At 46.5% G+C, this 16,501-nt stretch overlaps 1 protein-coding gene across 2 annotated transcripts in view; it reads left to right on the top strand.

Moving 5' to 3' along the window:
- The first annotated feature begins 13,962 nt into the window (after nucleotides 1-13,962).
- MMS22L (MMS22 like, DNA repair protein) overlaps nucleotides 13,963-16,501 on the top strand; it is a 146,526-nt gene continuing 143,987 nt past the window's right edge. The window contains exon 1 of one of the 2 annotated variants that reach the window (XM_045010667.1): nucleotides 13,963-14,140. The gene's annotated coding sequence lies outside the window, so the exon portion shown is untranslated. The remainder of the gene's footprint in view (nucleotides 14,141-16,501) is intronic. The other variant, XM_045010666.1, reaches the window with a different exon arrangement.

The following is a 16,501-nucleotide window of genomic DNA, read 5'->3' as shown; positions in this document are numbered from 1 at the left end:
TTGCAAGCATAGAATTATTAGGTGAGGACACAAAGTATCTTTCTAATACTCACTATCTTGACTAGAAGAAATTAGTTCAGAAAGGTGGAAGCTGGTAGACTTGATTAAAACATCTGGACTCTTGTAACTCCAAACGGCCAAAGACAACACCCCCCCCAAACAGAGGGAAAAAGTTCCCTCCTAGGAGTTTCAAATTCTCTTCCCTGATTGGTCCTCAGGTCAGGTGCCCACCAGGTACTATGCTTTAACCCTTTACTAACTATTCATGACAGGGCCACTTAGGGATCTGGGGCAAAAATTGGTCCTGCTAGTGAAGGCAGGGGGCTGGACTCGATGACCTTTCAAGGTCCCTTCCAGTTCTATGAGATTGGTATATCTCCAATTATTATTTATTTTTTTATGGTAGGGGTATATAAGGTGTCTTCAACTGGTCAACACTGACCTAAACCAAATTAAAAAGAAACCAAATCTACAGAGCTTTAACACAACTCAAAATAAAAATTAATATTTTATGGAGTTCCCCCAGCAACTCTGGAAATAAACTGCTATTCTAAAAATGGAAAGAGTTTTGCATTTATTAGAGTGCTCTGTCTACAATGATAGCAAATGTGTGTACTTGTTTGGAAATGCTAGTTTTCCTAAGGAAAAACAATTCCAATTTTTTTTAATATGAAGTTGATAGATTATCTGCAATCAGGTATTTAATACATGTAAATTCTTTCTAACAAGACATAAAAGTATGATTTGGGCAAATAAACTTAACATCTTGAATTTCTTTTACTCATTATCTAACTGAAATGATTTTTATTTAGTTTATTTATATTACTTCAAATTCAATGAGCAATGTGGTCAAAATGAATGAAAGAAGAGAAAACATTGACCTGTGCATGCCTGAAATGTTCATTTAGGACACTAGAAAAAGAAGGCAGTCATCAAGGATATGTAGTATTGTGTGGAAAGCACTGGATTAGCATCCATGATATTGGGGTTCAGTTCCTAATTCCCCCGCAAACTTCCTATCTGACCCTGGGCAAATCAATTAATCTCTCTGTGCCTCAGCTCCCCATCCATAAAATGGGGAAAATACTCCTTTCCTCCCACCTTGTGTCTCTTCGGACTATAAGATTTTCAGGGCAGGCATAGTCTTCGGTTATGTGTTTTTAGAGTGCCCAGCACAATCTCAGTTGGGGCCTTTAGGAGAGGAAAGATGCTCCATTGGTTGAGGTACTAGCCTAGAATTTAGGAGACTGGGGATTAAGTCTACGACAAAGTCCTTGTGACCTTTTGCAAGTTACTTAGTCTGTTTGTGTGTTAGTTCTGGAAAAATGGAGCTAAGAGTATTACTTGACCTCAAGATGGTGGTATGAGTGTAAATACATTACAGACTATGAAGTGCTCAGATACTATAGTGATGAGGCCCTATCACTATAGTGATGAGGCCCTAAGATAGACGGATACTGTAATACAAATAAAGATAATAATGGGAGTTTCTATGTGTGGACTGAAGGCCAAATAAGGCTCTTTGTATAATTTCAAAAAATGTATACATGTGCCAGGGTATCTCACTTCGATACATTCGAACATATGCTGATGTTTTAGCTTAATACAGTAAGGATGCATACAACCCAAAAGGAACTACAAAATTTGAGATGAAAAAGCACCTAAGCAGTGGTGTGTTTTGGGTCCTATAGAAATTAGCTTTTTCATCAAAACTTAAGCATAACTCGTACCACTGACATCAGAAAAAGGCACCTGGTACACTTTCCAAACAAATGCATGTTTTCTCTAAATTTAAAAAAGTTATTTAGAGAAGCACAGAGCAAAAACAATGAGTAGGCACTGGATGTTGATAAGAATGAGGAAGGAATGTTGCTGAAATGTGAAGTTGAGTTATATATCTCCTCGTTTTCTGTAGCTTTACAAAATATATATAGGCCAGAGACTCTGATTGTTTCTTGAATGATTCTTGTACTTCTTGGTTAGCACTGGTCATAGATATGAAATACAAATTTTATTTTTAACTACATATTTTGAAACTAGGGAGGTGCCCTAGAAGTTCCATAGTTAAGATTGCATTACGAACCTCTCATCCCACTTCAACTCACCTACCCGCCCATGCTCCCACCTGCTGGGAGCTGAACCTGCCAGGGCAGGGCTCCGTGGAGGAGTTCAACTGAGAAGTGAGAGGGGATTTCACTAGCTCGGCAATGAACCACATTCCTAGCCCCACAACCACGCTCCTGCCAGATTTTGTGTTAGCTAGAGCCAGGGAGGCTCCAGCTATCCCCAGAACATGGCCTCCCGTTGGCCCTGAGCAGATACCTCTTATAGAGACAAGGTGAGGCAATAAACTTTTATTGAACCAAATTGGTGAGAGAGACAATCTTTCAAGCTCTTCTTCAGGTTTGTGTAGCTTTGGGTAGTTTGAAAGCTTATCTCTTCCACCAGCAGAAGATTGTCCAATAAAAAAATATTGCCTCACCCCTCTTGTCTCTCTAATGTTCTGGGACCAACAAAGCTATTGCAACCCTGCACACATCTTCTTATACTCCCTTTCCTCTTACCAACTCCATCCAAACACCCTCAGCAGCATATCTTCCCAGTCATAGCTAAGCAGAGACTTTTTATGGGATAGTAAAATAACTTAATTTTTTTTCTCCACTGGAAATTCTATACTGGAATTTAATCATATTGAGAGTCTCTCCTTAGCTCGATGTTAGGTTGGAAAGTAATGCTACATGTTCTCCTCCATTCCTTCCTCCCCTTTGGTTCCAAGCCCCTTCCACCAAACCCCATTCCCTCTGCCAGAGCCACACACCAGATTCCCACCAAATATCTTTAGCCAAACATCCTCAGTCCACAACCAGAACACAGCCTGCACCCTAGAATACCTACATCCCTCAACACCCCATGAACCAAACACCTTACCCCATCAAGGTTTTGCTTATCTCCTACCCTCCTGAGCAGATCTCTGACACACCTGTCCCAGCCATAACACACCCAAAAGCAGCCTGTAATTTATACCCTACACCACAGTACAGTTTACACTGAAAGCTCCCACCCCATCTCTTCAGCCAGTCTCCCATGTCCCCTCTATCCAGATCCCTGCATCTCCTATTGCCCTCCAATAGATAGCCCACATCCTTCTCCTGTCAGCTAGCCCCCTACCCCACTCCAGTGCTCCCAACCCTACCAGAGACCTACATTTTACCCCCTGGCAGCTCCTTTCACTTTCAGGTGTTCCCATCAGAGCCCTGGGTTACTCCCCTTCAGTCTCTTTCAGAACCCTGCTACCCCACCACAACCACTCCCCTCTCAATACCCTCAGCCACCACTCCTTCTAGAAGAAAAAAACCCATTCCCCAGCCAGTCTCTTGTACATACAGCTGGCTACAGTCTGCTTCTCCCTCAGCCCTACCTTACCAGAAACCAGCACCCCCAACCAGAGCCTACATCCCCTCTGTGCATGCACCCACTGGAGCTTTGAAAGGTCCTATGGCCAGACTCTCCTCATCAAAAAAAAATCCCACTCACCACAGCCTGCGCTCCTTTGAGGGGGAGTGTTGGGCAGGGAAAGTGGAGACACTAGGGAACGTTCCAGAAAAATATAAGGAGGTCAAAACTTCCCCCATTCTCTCTCCCTCATACCCGCTAATGCTGATTCCTCAGTACCCCTGCCCAACACTAACCACACATTTTTAAAAAGAAAAGGGAAATGTCACAAAACGCTGTGGAGTTTGTCAGTGTTTTTAGGTATTAAAAAGGCTAGGCATTAAAGTATGTGAGCTGAGGTTTGTAGGGATGTTAATGCTGCCTTTACTGGTGGTTTCCTTGGGTTTTAGTGATAGTGCCGTGCAGGAGGCTGAACTCACCATTGGAGTACCCCCTTCTGGCTGAGCCTGGCATAGACATTCTTTGCACTCTAGACCCCCCTAGTGATGGTCATTCTGGTCTGCCTCATCTTGCATCTTGGCCCTCCAGCCAGGTGAAAGTTTAGTCTCACCTGTTCTGGAATAACATTGTAAGTCCAGCAAATAACAGTCCCGATGTCCTTATAAAAGGTCTTCAGCAGCAACTTTGTGCCCTATAGTCTTCATGCCTCTTCTCTCAGGGCTTTCAGCTGCCCTTATCCCCTTCTCAGGAGCTTCACACTTTTCCGGGGGCTGGTGGGGGAACCAAGGACCCCCAGCTATTCTGGGTTTCAGTCCAGAGACCCTATAACCAGCTGCGATGATCTGCTCCACCAGACTCCTTGCTGCTGCCACCATGGATCTCTTACTGCCAACCACAACCTTCACATCAGGCTCCTGCAAGCAAGTGCCCTACAGTGTTCCACTGTCCAGGCCCTCCACTTGTGAATCCTATGCCTGCTGTATTCCTCCAGGATCTCCCCTTGCTTTCGGGTTCAACCTCTCCTTGCTTCTTACAGACTCTGCCTCATGGCCTCCCACTGGAACCTAATCTGCTCCTTTTAGTTCCCACAGAAACCTTCTTCTCTTTTCAGCCTCCATCACAACTTTCCTCAAACTTCAGTTCAACACCTCCCCAGGCCAGGTTTCTCTCTACCTTTAGCCCAAGAGAGGAAACTCCCCGCTACTCTCACCTGGGTCTCCTCCCCGACGCTCCTTCCCATTACCTGGGTCTCCTTCATTTATGAAGGCCCAGCTCATCTTCAAATAGGTTTGATCTCCATTTAGGCCAACCACCCCTCCCAGTGCCTTCCAGTGGCTGAACTGGGCTCAGGCTCCCAATGACCCTGGTTAACCTCATCACATGCTGATATGAAATACTCTTGAGTATTATTTTTATTATTTATATTACCATTGCACCTAGGACACTTAGTCATGGACCTGAACCCCACTGTGCTAGGCACTGTTCAAAAGTCAGACCAAGAAGATGATCTTTGCCCCAAAGAGCTTACAATGTAAGTATAAAACAAGAGACAAAAGACAGATACAGACAGATGGGGTAGAACGAGGAAACAATGAAATAATATTGGTCATCATGATATGCAGTGGTCTCAGTAAACCAGCAGCCTAACTGTTATCAATTTTTTTGTAGGTATCCTGGCAAAGAAAAGTTTTAACAAACGATTTGAAGGAAGACAATGAGGTAGCTTTGTGGATGTTTATGGAGAGCTCCTCCCAAGCAGAGAGGGACACAGTGCTTGTTTGAAAATTTAGCAAGTGGACAATAGAGGTTGGAATCATGGGAGCCGGGCATCAACATCTCAATAGTGAATGACAGAAGGTACTAGGAGTGAAGATAGGCTGTTAAGGACCTTGAAAATCAAGACAGGTAGCTCTCATTTTGATATGACATCATTGATATGACAAAGAAGAAGGAACCAGTGGAGGGATGCAAAGAGAGGGGTGACATAATCAGACTCTTCAGTTAATGAAGTTTTTGTGTGCTATTAAATATTCTTACTCTGTTTTTTTTGTGGCCTACTATAAAATATGTATAAGAGTCATAAAGTTTTCATAGATTTATATTTTTATGGGGACATTATGTTTGAGCTCTATATGGTCTATTAAATCTTGCTTGACTTGGTGATGATTCTTTTTTATTTGTAATAAGAATATTTATCAGTGTTGTGTTTTAAAGTACACACTGTCTTCGGCTTGGATAGACACTATATTAAATCTAAATAAATATTGGATTAACTATATGGAATTTTACTGTATATTTGAATTTATTTACTGTTTTCCCAAGCAACTCTAGTAAAATATTGGGAAGCATAAATATGCTCCCATCTGTGATTTCCACCAGGTATCCTGATTATAATTGTTCTATACATATGTACCTTTTGGTGGAGCACCAATTTCTTTGGAACACAAATCACCATCAATGTTCAATTTCTTTTTCACTCTGAATATTTTAGTTCCTTTTAGTTGCCCCTTACTCTCAACTTATCAAGCAAAAATAATAATTCTGAAGTGAGACATTCTGGCACATGTGCTTGAATATAATTTCTGAAACTATATTAGGCTCAGTCCTTATAGTCCTTCTACATGCAATATTTCTCTGGTTTCAATGGGATCTATGCACATGAAAAGCTTCAGGCCCAAATTAAGAGAAGGCTTTCAGAGATGCATAAGCCACCATTCCTCTTCACAGATTTTTACTCATAATGCTCCTTGAACTTGGATCAATATAAACAAGATCAGAAAATATCACCCATTTGAATGCATTATGACTACAATCTTCTGATCTTGTCATTAGTATTAAAATGTTATCGAATGTCCTTTATGCAGTTGCCATGTCCTAGAGGCCAGATTAAGGCAATCCTGGGCCCTAGACACATGACATGCCCCCTCAACTTTGCCCCCACTTGGAGGGACCAGTGGCATGGGGTTCTCCCTTCCCAAAGAAGCAGGAACATAGGTATAGAGCCCCATTCTGTTCTGCAAAAGTATTATCAGGGCCCCCCTCTCCTCAGGAGTCCATGAGGTCCCCTCCCCCTCCTGAAGAGGCTGGGTGGAAGCAGGCTTATCACTCCCGAGTATATACCTCACAGCTGGAGTGCATATGTCTGGTGGGTGGGATGGATCCACTATACTCTTCTGCATCTACAACATAGAGTCCTCTGCTGGAGCGTTGTTGGTAGGGTGGGTCATTGGGTTAACCTCACATTGAGATGCCTTGAGTATCACTCAGAGCTCTTTCAGGGTGTATGCCTGAGCTGACAAACATCATTGCATCAGTTATACTCAGGTCACATTTCCAAGCTTTCCTTCAAAAGACAAGGTCTAGGAAACTAACTTTTTTTTTAATTAAAACTTAGAATTTGTCTATGTGGGGAAACTGACCAGCAGAACTAGACTGGTCAGTTAACCAGTGACTCTACCCTGGAATAAAATGATTTTATTCTGATATAATTATTCTTCTGCATAGCTGGTGAATTTTCCCACAATTTCTGCAGTTAGGATTTTGTGTTTCCTCAGTAACTGTTGAAAAGAAAAGGCACAATCCTGCAAACACTAAGGTCCTGATCCACAAAGAGATTTAGGTGTTGCAATACCTAACTTTTAGGCATCTAGAAAATCAGTGAAACAGTGGGATCCACAAAGGCTGAGTTAAGTGCCCAGACTCCCTATATAATTTAGAATGCAACCCACAAAAGCCAGAACACTAGGTGGGGAGCTGCTTAAACTAGCTAATGGAAGATGCCAAGGAGAGAGGTGGTTCCTAAGCCTGACCACTCTCACAAAAATATGTGGCTAAGCCTAGGAGGCACCTACCTCTGCTAGTGATCCTCAACTAGGAACGCCTCTCCTGGAGTCGGGCAGCTTAGTCGTTTCTTGTAAGAATGAATTAAGCACCTGCCACATCCCATGCAAAATGATGCCATTTTAGCCCAGTGGTTAGAGCACTCACCTGGGAGATATGGATTCAATTTCCCTCTCAGGCAGAGCATGAGAAAGAATTTAGATGGGTAATACCCGTCCTTCAGCAGAGTGCTCTAATCACTGAGCTATGGGACACTCTGATGTGAGGCTCCCTCACTCTCCCCTGTTGAAATTGTTCCACTGTGTATAAATACTTAAAAAGTCATTGGGCCAGGAAGAGGGGTGAGAGAGAATGACTCTATAGTCAAGTAGTTAGGGCACCCATCCTGGGAGGTAGGAGACCCAGGCTCCAGCCCCTGGTCCAAGGACTCCAGAAACCAAGAGTGAGGCAGCAGAGTGCATGCTCAGAAGCAGAAACTTAGGTACTAAGGGAACTTTTACTCTGAAAACTTAGGTGCTGAGTAAGTGAAGGGGGCTACAGGGTTCAGCAGGAGTTACATGGATTATAGTGGAAACGAAAACTGAGTTTTAGGCACCTAAAGCCCAGATTTAGGTGCCTAAGTTCCTTTGTGGATCCAGGACATAGTGCCTACTATTGGCTGTAGCAAATAGATCTATGTCTGCTATATGCAGTAGCCTTAGGGAGTTATTAGGTTATTTCAGGATCAAGCCCAAAAATGATTCAGGGAACCCTACTATCAGCTGTTGAAGGGACAAACTGAATTCTGAACTTAGGGCTCGGCAGGGAAGTAAAGAAGAAGCTGATTTTCAAATATTTTATTTTAAATTCTAGATGTACTTAAAATTATTAAGCTTGTGTCTATATCTGAGTACTAATTTGAAATCTTTGATCGTTTTTATATCTATATTAAACTTGGTAGTCATCATTAAAAATCCTAGCACCCAACTTGCAAACACTTAAGCATGTAAGTAAATTTACTCTCCCGAGTAGTGTCTCTGAAGTTAGGAATAATTTTAACACTGATTAATATGTAACACTCTCAGCTCCAAATAAGATACTGAGATTTTAAAAATGACAAACGTGCCCAGTGAGGTGTTTTCCATATAAAATTTCATAAGACACTTTTAGCACAAATTCACAGTGGCCAACCTGACCAGTGCCTGAATATGACAAAAAAAGTTATGGTGATTCTTAACTTTTTCTCAACTTCCCTTATTATCACCCCATTTTACAACCAGCAACATGAGATGTAAGGACATGATGTAACCATGCATACTCCCCTCAGTTAAATCACTGAGCCTCACATAATACAAGGTCAGTGATAAACACAGAAAGGGAGGATTTGCACTCTGAGCCACAACAGCACTTTTAGAGTTAGTATTTTTTAAGTGAATAACATGCAGTTTTCTAAATCAATATGCATTCCAAAATATGTATATACTATAGATTCTGAAGACTGAAAAAAATGTCACTGCAGCCATGCTGGTAATTAGTAAATGCTCTCAAAGTTAGTACACCTCTACCTCAATATAACGCTGTCCTTGGGAGCCAAAAAATCTTACCACGTTATAGGTGAAACAGTGTTATATTGATCTCGCTTTGATCCACCGGAGTGCACAGCCCCCTCCAACCCCCTCGGAGCACTGCTTTACCACGTTATATCCAAATTCGTGTTATATCGGGTGGCGTTATATCACGGTAGCGGTGTACATATAACAAAACAGTTACTTGTTAAACCATAATAGCTTGATTTAGTTGCAAACTTCTGGGTTCAACATCAACTATAAAATCATTAAAATATATTTAATCACTCTGTTCTCTTATACATTGTTGCTATCTGATGTGTAAATTATTGTCTCCTTTTCACAACAAAGTTTATTTTAAAAACTATATATATAAAAATGATGGAAAAAACTGTCAGTCACAAACTGCCAAAAGCAAGGAAATTCAGTTTATCTTAACTCTTTTAACTTGCTCCCCCTGAACCTAAGTATTGCTGCACATATTGTAACATACTATCACGTGTTATTTTTAAGCCTCCTAAGCACAATGGATGAGAAAGGAACATAGTTTCAGCCTTAAATTTGAACTCCCCTGCTTTTGTTAGTGTGTGTCACAACCTTAACATTATCTGACTGTAGACTTTTATCTGTGAATATCTAAGTCCTGTCTGGTGGAAAACTAATTATTGAGCCACTGAGAGCTTCATAATGTCCTGCATTTAAGTCCTGAACATCATACATAATGCATAGGAAGCAGTCTCTGCACTATGATTACAGAACACTGTCATTAAGTGAGCAAATTAAAGATGTGAATAATTCACTGGCTGAGCTTATTGTCAGTGCTGCATTGTGAAATTAGAATTTCTAATAAGTACTGCAATTTTTAACCCAATTAACACAGAGAACATCTTGAGTTTGATTAGTACAATAAAAAATATTACCTTATTCTTTTGCTGCACAACAGCCAAATTAAATACTATACTTAATTATGCAGCATTCATTGCGTCTCTGTTAAAATAAAAAAACCACTATACTTTAATAAGAGTTCTAGTATTTGGGATGCAATCGAAAAAGACAGTACATGCATCTGTAGCTCAATTTCGTATTGCAAAGTTGTTGGTTTTTTTAAGACTTTGCAGATCAGTTTTAGCACCAGCTGTAAACCATGATGTCACTCCTGTAGTCTGCTTTGGAAACAAATATCGAACAACCAGCACAGAAATAATTGACAAAGTAATCCTTCCAAACGGACTACGAATATGGTATACATTAACTTTTTTTCTGGGTTTCTTTAAACACAGATAAAACACATTTTTGCCTCTTATTGGTTTAAAATATATACAGTTTCAAAAGAAAGTTTAGGAAACGTGATTACTAAAACAAGATTCTTACCTCTGGTCCCTATTTGGCACAGGATAGATTACATTATCTCCTTTCATCCTCGAAGGGAGACAGGGAGAGAAGTCCAACTGAACATGCAGCATGTTGATCCTCCCCACGCACGGCGCCTGCTGCCATGTTAAATAAAGAAAATGATCATTTAGGCTGCAGCTTTTGTCTCCGAATATTTTCTCACGTTGCTTTTTAATGTCAAGGACCCCAGAAACCCGGTCACGTCTGGCAGTGGCCACCGCTGGCTGCAGCTGTCGCAATGTGATCTCCCCCAATCCTGTCTCATTTCCAGCTCCTTTTCCAGCTCCATCCTGGGGAAGTTTAATCACCGAGCACGAGTGAAAAGATGGCATTGCAATGATGAGCTTTTTTTCCCTAAAGACAGTGATTGCTGCAACCACCTTGCATCTTCATCTAGATATTTTAGCTTGTGCGTGCGAGAGAAATAAAAAAATAAAGGTGCCCTGAAAACCAGACAGACACAGTGTATAGAGAGAAAGAGAGAGAAAACACAGAGAGACTGAGGGAGAGGGGGCTGTCAGTGCAGATAAATCTGCATATGGAAATCAGGGTTATCCTGGGTACAGTTTTATTTAACCATGATGTACTGTTTTTTTTAATTAGACAAGAATTTAGAGAAGAAAAAAAGAGAGATTATTGCAAACCCAAGAGTAAAAGTAGCTTTTTAGTCACCAGAGACAGAGGCTTTCACAGCAATAACCCCACCAGCTGTAGCAGCAACAGCAGAACTTTTTTACAACTTTCTGGTTGGGAACAAAAGTTTCGTGCACTTCTAGTAATTTACGTAGAAAAGCCAGAAAGAGTGTTTTGTAATTACCAAAAACAAGACAATCCATAATAATACAATAATTATATAAATGAATAATCGGTTACAGACTGCACAATGTTAACCTTAATAAAGCTGTGTCACGCACGGAGCTTAGAGGGTTTTAAGGCTTTCGCAGAGGGCACCATAATCACTGAGTAATCAAGAGTTTTAAATTCATAACAATGGCAGGATCTGACCTGGATGTTGTATTTGTCAGGCACTTTTGTGCCTATTGGCTGAGAACCTGTGTTCCTTCCATGCACTGGGAGGTTGACAGAGAGGAGTGTGGAGCCGAGAGGGGGGCTGATAGGGATACAGAAGGGACAGGAGAAGATTAATTTTGGCTGGCATGGGAAAGGGTTGGGGACTTTGGAGACTATTGTGCAGACTATTGGCTGGTGGGAAAGGTGGATTGGGTGGAAGGATTTGGGTGGTAACATGAGAAGGGGTAACAGGAGAAGACCTGTGGTTTAGTACGGATGTATGGCAGGAGGCACTAGTTTGGCTGGGAGAAGAATGAGAATGATAGAGCGATGAACTGAAATGTAAGGGGAGGGAGGAATGGGCATTTGGGAAGAATGAGAAATGTGGGGGGGGGGAGGGAGATGGCTGATGGGGAACAGGAGGAGAGTGGGTAAATGGCAGAGAATATTGCTTCCTGGCAAGGCAGCTATCATGGGAATGTACATAGAATGGATGGTGAGTGAGAATGGGTGGAGGGTGGCTAGTAAGGGGGTGGGTTTGGGGCAAGTAAAGTGTAGGAGGGGAGCTTAGGTGCAATTGGTGGGGGCAACAGTGTGTGTGGTGGTGGTTCAGGGAAGGATCTGTGGGAAGCAGAATTTAGATGGGTGTCTGTCAGCACAAAATGGGAAGTTGGCTGAATGGGAATGAGGAGCTGTCTGGATGGGAGACTAAGGGAATATGATGGGCAGTTGGCAAGGAATTTGGGGTTGGATGGATGGGAGAGAAATGAGTGGGGTCACAGGAAGGAAACTGTGGCAGGTATTGTGGGAAATGACTAGGAAGGGTGTGGTTGGATCGGTGAAAGGAAGTGTAGTGTATGTGTATGTGTATGTGTATGTGTGTGTGTGTGTGTGCACCTAGAAGGAAATATACAGGTGGCTGGCAGGGAGTGGGGTTCAGGTGTGTGACCAGGAGGGGGAAAGGTGGACAGCAAGGAATGTGGGGATTTAAATGGGTAGCTGGCAGGGAATGCATGTGTGGCTGATAGAGAACTTGTGAAAGGTGACTGGAAGAGGGAGATAGGCATGGAGGGTGACAAAGAATGGCTGCCATGGGTGTGTGGGATGGGCAGGGCTTAAATTCTCATAGAGTATTTCCCAGAGCCCCCCATGCCTCAACATGCTATAAAATCTCCAGGAAATTTACCGGCGCTCCACTTCAGACAGCTCCTGCTGAATGTAAGCCCTGGGCATAGGGGAGGTGGTTGGGTGGCTGGCTGTCAGGAAAAGTGGGAGGTTGCTGGGAGTGGTTGACGACGAGGACCTGGCCCTGAATGTGTGGTGGGACTGATATGGAATAAAGAACCTGAGTGTGTGTGTAGCACAGCATGATGGATGGATGAATTAATGAATGCAGGAAAGGTGAAGGATAGCTAGGAGAGGGTAGTCTGGAATACAGGTTTTGGTGGCTGGGAGGAAATGTGTGAATGTTGACTGCTAGGCAGATGGGTGGGGGTGACTGGCTGACTGGGGCACTGGCTGGTGGGGACGAGCACAGAGCCCTATGGCAGGAATGACAGGGCAGAATGCTGAGGGGGTTGCTGGTGGGGAATGGTGCAAAGGCCTGGGGTGGAGCTGGCGTTGAGGGTTGGTGTATGTGTGTGTACGAATGGCACAGAGCCCTGGGGTGGGATGGGATGGCTGGAGCCAATGTGCAGAGCCCTGAGGTGGAAGCAATGCTGGAGAGGTGGCTGGGGGGATGTGCAGAGCCGTAGGGTGGTAGAGGGAATGCTGTGGGGGAATGGTGCAGAACCCTGAGGAGGGAGCAATGCTGGAGAGGTGGCTGGAGGGATGTGCAGAGCCGTAGGGTGGTAGAGGGAATGCTGTGGGGGAATGGTGCAGAGCCCTGAGGTGAAAGCAATGCTGGAGAGGTGGCTGGAGGGATGTGCAGAGCCGTAGGGTGGTAGAGGGAATGCTGTGGGGGAATGGTGCAGAACCCTGAGGAGGGAGCAATGCTGGAGAGGTGGCTGGGGGGATGTGCAGAGCCGTAGGGTGGTAGAGGGAATGCTGTGGGGGAATGGTGCAGAGCCCTGAGGAGGGAGCAATGCTGGAGAGGTGGCTGGAGGGATGTGCAGAGCCGTAGGGTGGTAGAGGGAATGCTGTGGGGGAATGGTGCAGAGCCCTGAGGAGGGAGCAATGCTGGAGAGGTGGCTGGGGGGATGTGCAGAGCCGTAGGGTGGTAGAGGGAATGCTGTGGGGGAATGGTGCAGAGCCCTGAGAAGGGAGCAATGCTGGAGAGGTGGCTGGGGGATGTGCAGAGCCGTAGGGTGGTAGAGGGAATGCTGTGGGGGAATGGTGCAGAGCCCTGAGGAGGGAGCAATGCTGGAGAGGTGGCTGGAGGGATGTGCAGAGCCGTAGGGTGGTAGAGGGAATGCTGTGGGGGAATGGTGCAGAGCCCTGAGGAGGGAGCAATGCTGGAGAGGTGGCTGGAGGGATGTGCAGAGCCGTAGGGTGGTAGAGGGAATGCTGTGGGGGAATGGTGCAGAGCCCTGAGGAGGGAGCAATGCTGTGGGGGTGGCTGGGGCAGGGCGTTGGACGTGGCAGAGCCCAGGGGGGTGACGGGGGGATGGAGCAGAGCCCGGGAGAGGGCAGCGTGCGTTGGGCGGGGGTGGTTCGCACGGCTGTTCCCCCCTGCAGGCGGCACACGGGCAGCGGCCCGGGGGTGTAATTTGCAGACGGCCCCTGCCAGGGGTTTGTCTCTTTCAGTCTGGCGGGCCGCAGGCGGAAGCGAGGTTGGGAGAGCGCGAGCGCGTCCGGAGACAGAGTGGGCGGAGTCACACAGGGGCCCTGTCCAATGAGCAGGGAGCGTGGCCGGAGCTCCTGCCCTCGAGCACGCGCAGTAGCTGGATAGTTGTTGTGCGCGGGACGTACGGAAAAGTATCGGGGTTCGGAAGGAGAAGAGGCAAAAATTCCGAGACACGTAGGTAGCGCGTGCCCTGCTCCAAGCGCCCAGCGCGTGCACCCGGCCCCGGCGCTTGCATCTTCCCCGGCGCGTGCTTTTCCCCGCGCGGCCGCTCCCCTTCTCTCGCCCTGTGCCCGATTGGGGACCCTCGGGGCATGGTGCCAGGTGCCTAGTGGGGACCCTCGGGGCATGACTTGCAGTGACTGCAGCACCCTGGGTTATCCCCCGCGCCCTCCCTCCTGCCCCCTGCATGGCCTACACTGACTGCAGCACCCTGGGTTATCCCCCGCGCCCTCCCTCCTGCCCCCTGCATGGCCTACACTGACTGCAGCACCCTGGGTTATCCCCCGCGCCCTCCACTCTGCCTCCTGCATGGCCTGCAGTGACTGCAGCACCCTGGGTTATCCCCGGCGCCCTGCCCCCTGCATGGCCTACACTGACTGCAGCACCATGGGTTATCTCCGGCGCCCTCCCTCCTGCCCCCTGCATGGCCTACACTGACTGCAGCACCATGGGTTATCTCCGGCGCCCTCCCTTCTGCCCCCTGCATGGCCTGCAGTGACTGCAGCACCATGGGTTATCCCCCGCGCCCTCCCTCCTGCCCCCTGCATGGCCTACACTGACTGCAGCACCCTGGGTTATCCCCCGCGCCCTCCCTCCTGCCCCCTGCATGGCCTACACTGACTGCAGCACCCTGGGTTATCCCCCGCGCCCTCCCTCCTGCCCCCTGCATGGCCTACAGTGACTGCAGCACCCTGGGTTATCCCCGGCGCCCTCCCTCCTGCCCCCTGCATGGCCTACAGTGACTGCAGCACCCTGGGTTATCCCCGGCGCCCTCCCTCCTGCCCCGTGCATGGCCTACACTGACTGCAGCACCATGGGTTATCCCCGGCGCCCTGCCCCCTGCATGGCCTACACTGACTGCAGCACCGTGGGTTGTCCCCGGCGCCCTCCCTCCTGCCCCCTGCATGGCCTACACTGACTGCAGCACCATGGGTTATCCCCAGCGCCCTCCCTCCTGCCCCCTGCATGGCCTACACTGACTGCAGCACCATGGGTTATCCCCGGCGCCCTCCCTCCTGCCCCCTGCCTGGCCTGCAGCACCATGGGTTATCCCCAGCGTCCTCCACTCTGCCCCCTGCATGGCCTACACTGACTGCAGCACCATGGGTTATCTCCGGCGCCCTCCCTTCTGCCCCCTGTATGGCCTACACTGACTGCAGCACCATGGGTTATCCCCGGCGCCCTCCCTCCTGCCCCTTGCATGGCCTACAGTGACTGCAGCACCATGGGTTATCCCCGGCGCCCTCCCTCCTGCCCCGTGCATGGCCTACACTGACTGCAGCACCATGGGTTATCCCCGGCGCCCTCCCTTCTGTCCCCTGAATGGCCTGCAGTGACTGCAGCACCATGGGTTATCCCCGGCGTCCTCCACTCTGCCCACTGTATGGCCTACACTGACTGCGTTTGTGCCCAGCCTGGGTTATCCCCAGTGCACTCCCAGCTGCCCAGTGCATGGCTTTCACTGACTGCTGTCTGTGACCAGCATGTGTTATCCCCAGTGCACTTCCCTCTGCCCAGTGCCACGATATATTTTCCTTAGTGCACTTTCCTCTGCCCAGTGTGTGGCTTCAAGTGACTGCATCCTTTGCCCAGCATGTATTATTGCAAGTGCATGTGCTTTATGTGAAGTTTTTGTGTGGCCCTAGTTTGTATGCCCCATCAGGGTTTGAGAAAGCCCCATAGAAGTAATGATTAGGAAGCTTTCTCTGGCAAGTGTGAGCGCCTAACTTAACAAGCTCCTACGGTCGTGTCGAAAGCTTTTCAAATGTGACCTGATGCAATGTTGTTTTGCCTGCCTCTGCAGCCAGACAAATTCCTAGGAAGCGGTAATGAAAGTATTGTGTCTGTTGCACTGGGGCTATGCAGCACCCTCTTAGTAACACCAAAATGGATCATAATCATGTCAGTTATGTTCATTTGATTGGAAAACCAATAAGCAGCAGAATGGGAGGAGGACTCCAAAATGTTGGGGCGGAGGGTGCCTAAGAGAGTGGGTAAGTTAGGCAAGAGAAACTGGTTTCCAACAGTCAGGAAATACCGATCGAAGGAAGGAAGGAAGGAAGTGGTTCCTTCTCTCTTTGTGGAGAGGTGTAGGGTGGAGAAACTTCCAATTTATCATATACATAGCAGCTAGATTCTGATACAAAGGCTAGAGGCCCTGTGCACAGTGGTAGGAATTGCCACATGTTTTTCGGCAGCTGGGGCTACTCTCCTTCCTAAGACATTGACCCTAAAATCATCTTTTTTATTGTCCTCTTGTTTGCATCTCTGGCACTAGATATCTGATTTTTTTTTCAAATGCTTACTGTAACAATCT

Source organism: Mauremys mutica, chromosome 3 (assembly GCF_020497125.1).
Source record: "Mauremys mutica isolate MM-2020 ecotype Southern chromosome 3, ASM2049712v1, whole genome shotgun sequence".
Taxonomy (NCBI): Eukaryota; Metazoa; Chordata; order Testudines; family Geoemydidae; genus Mauremys; species Mauremys mutica.
This window is presented reverse-complemented; position numbering and strand designations above follow the sequence as displayed.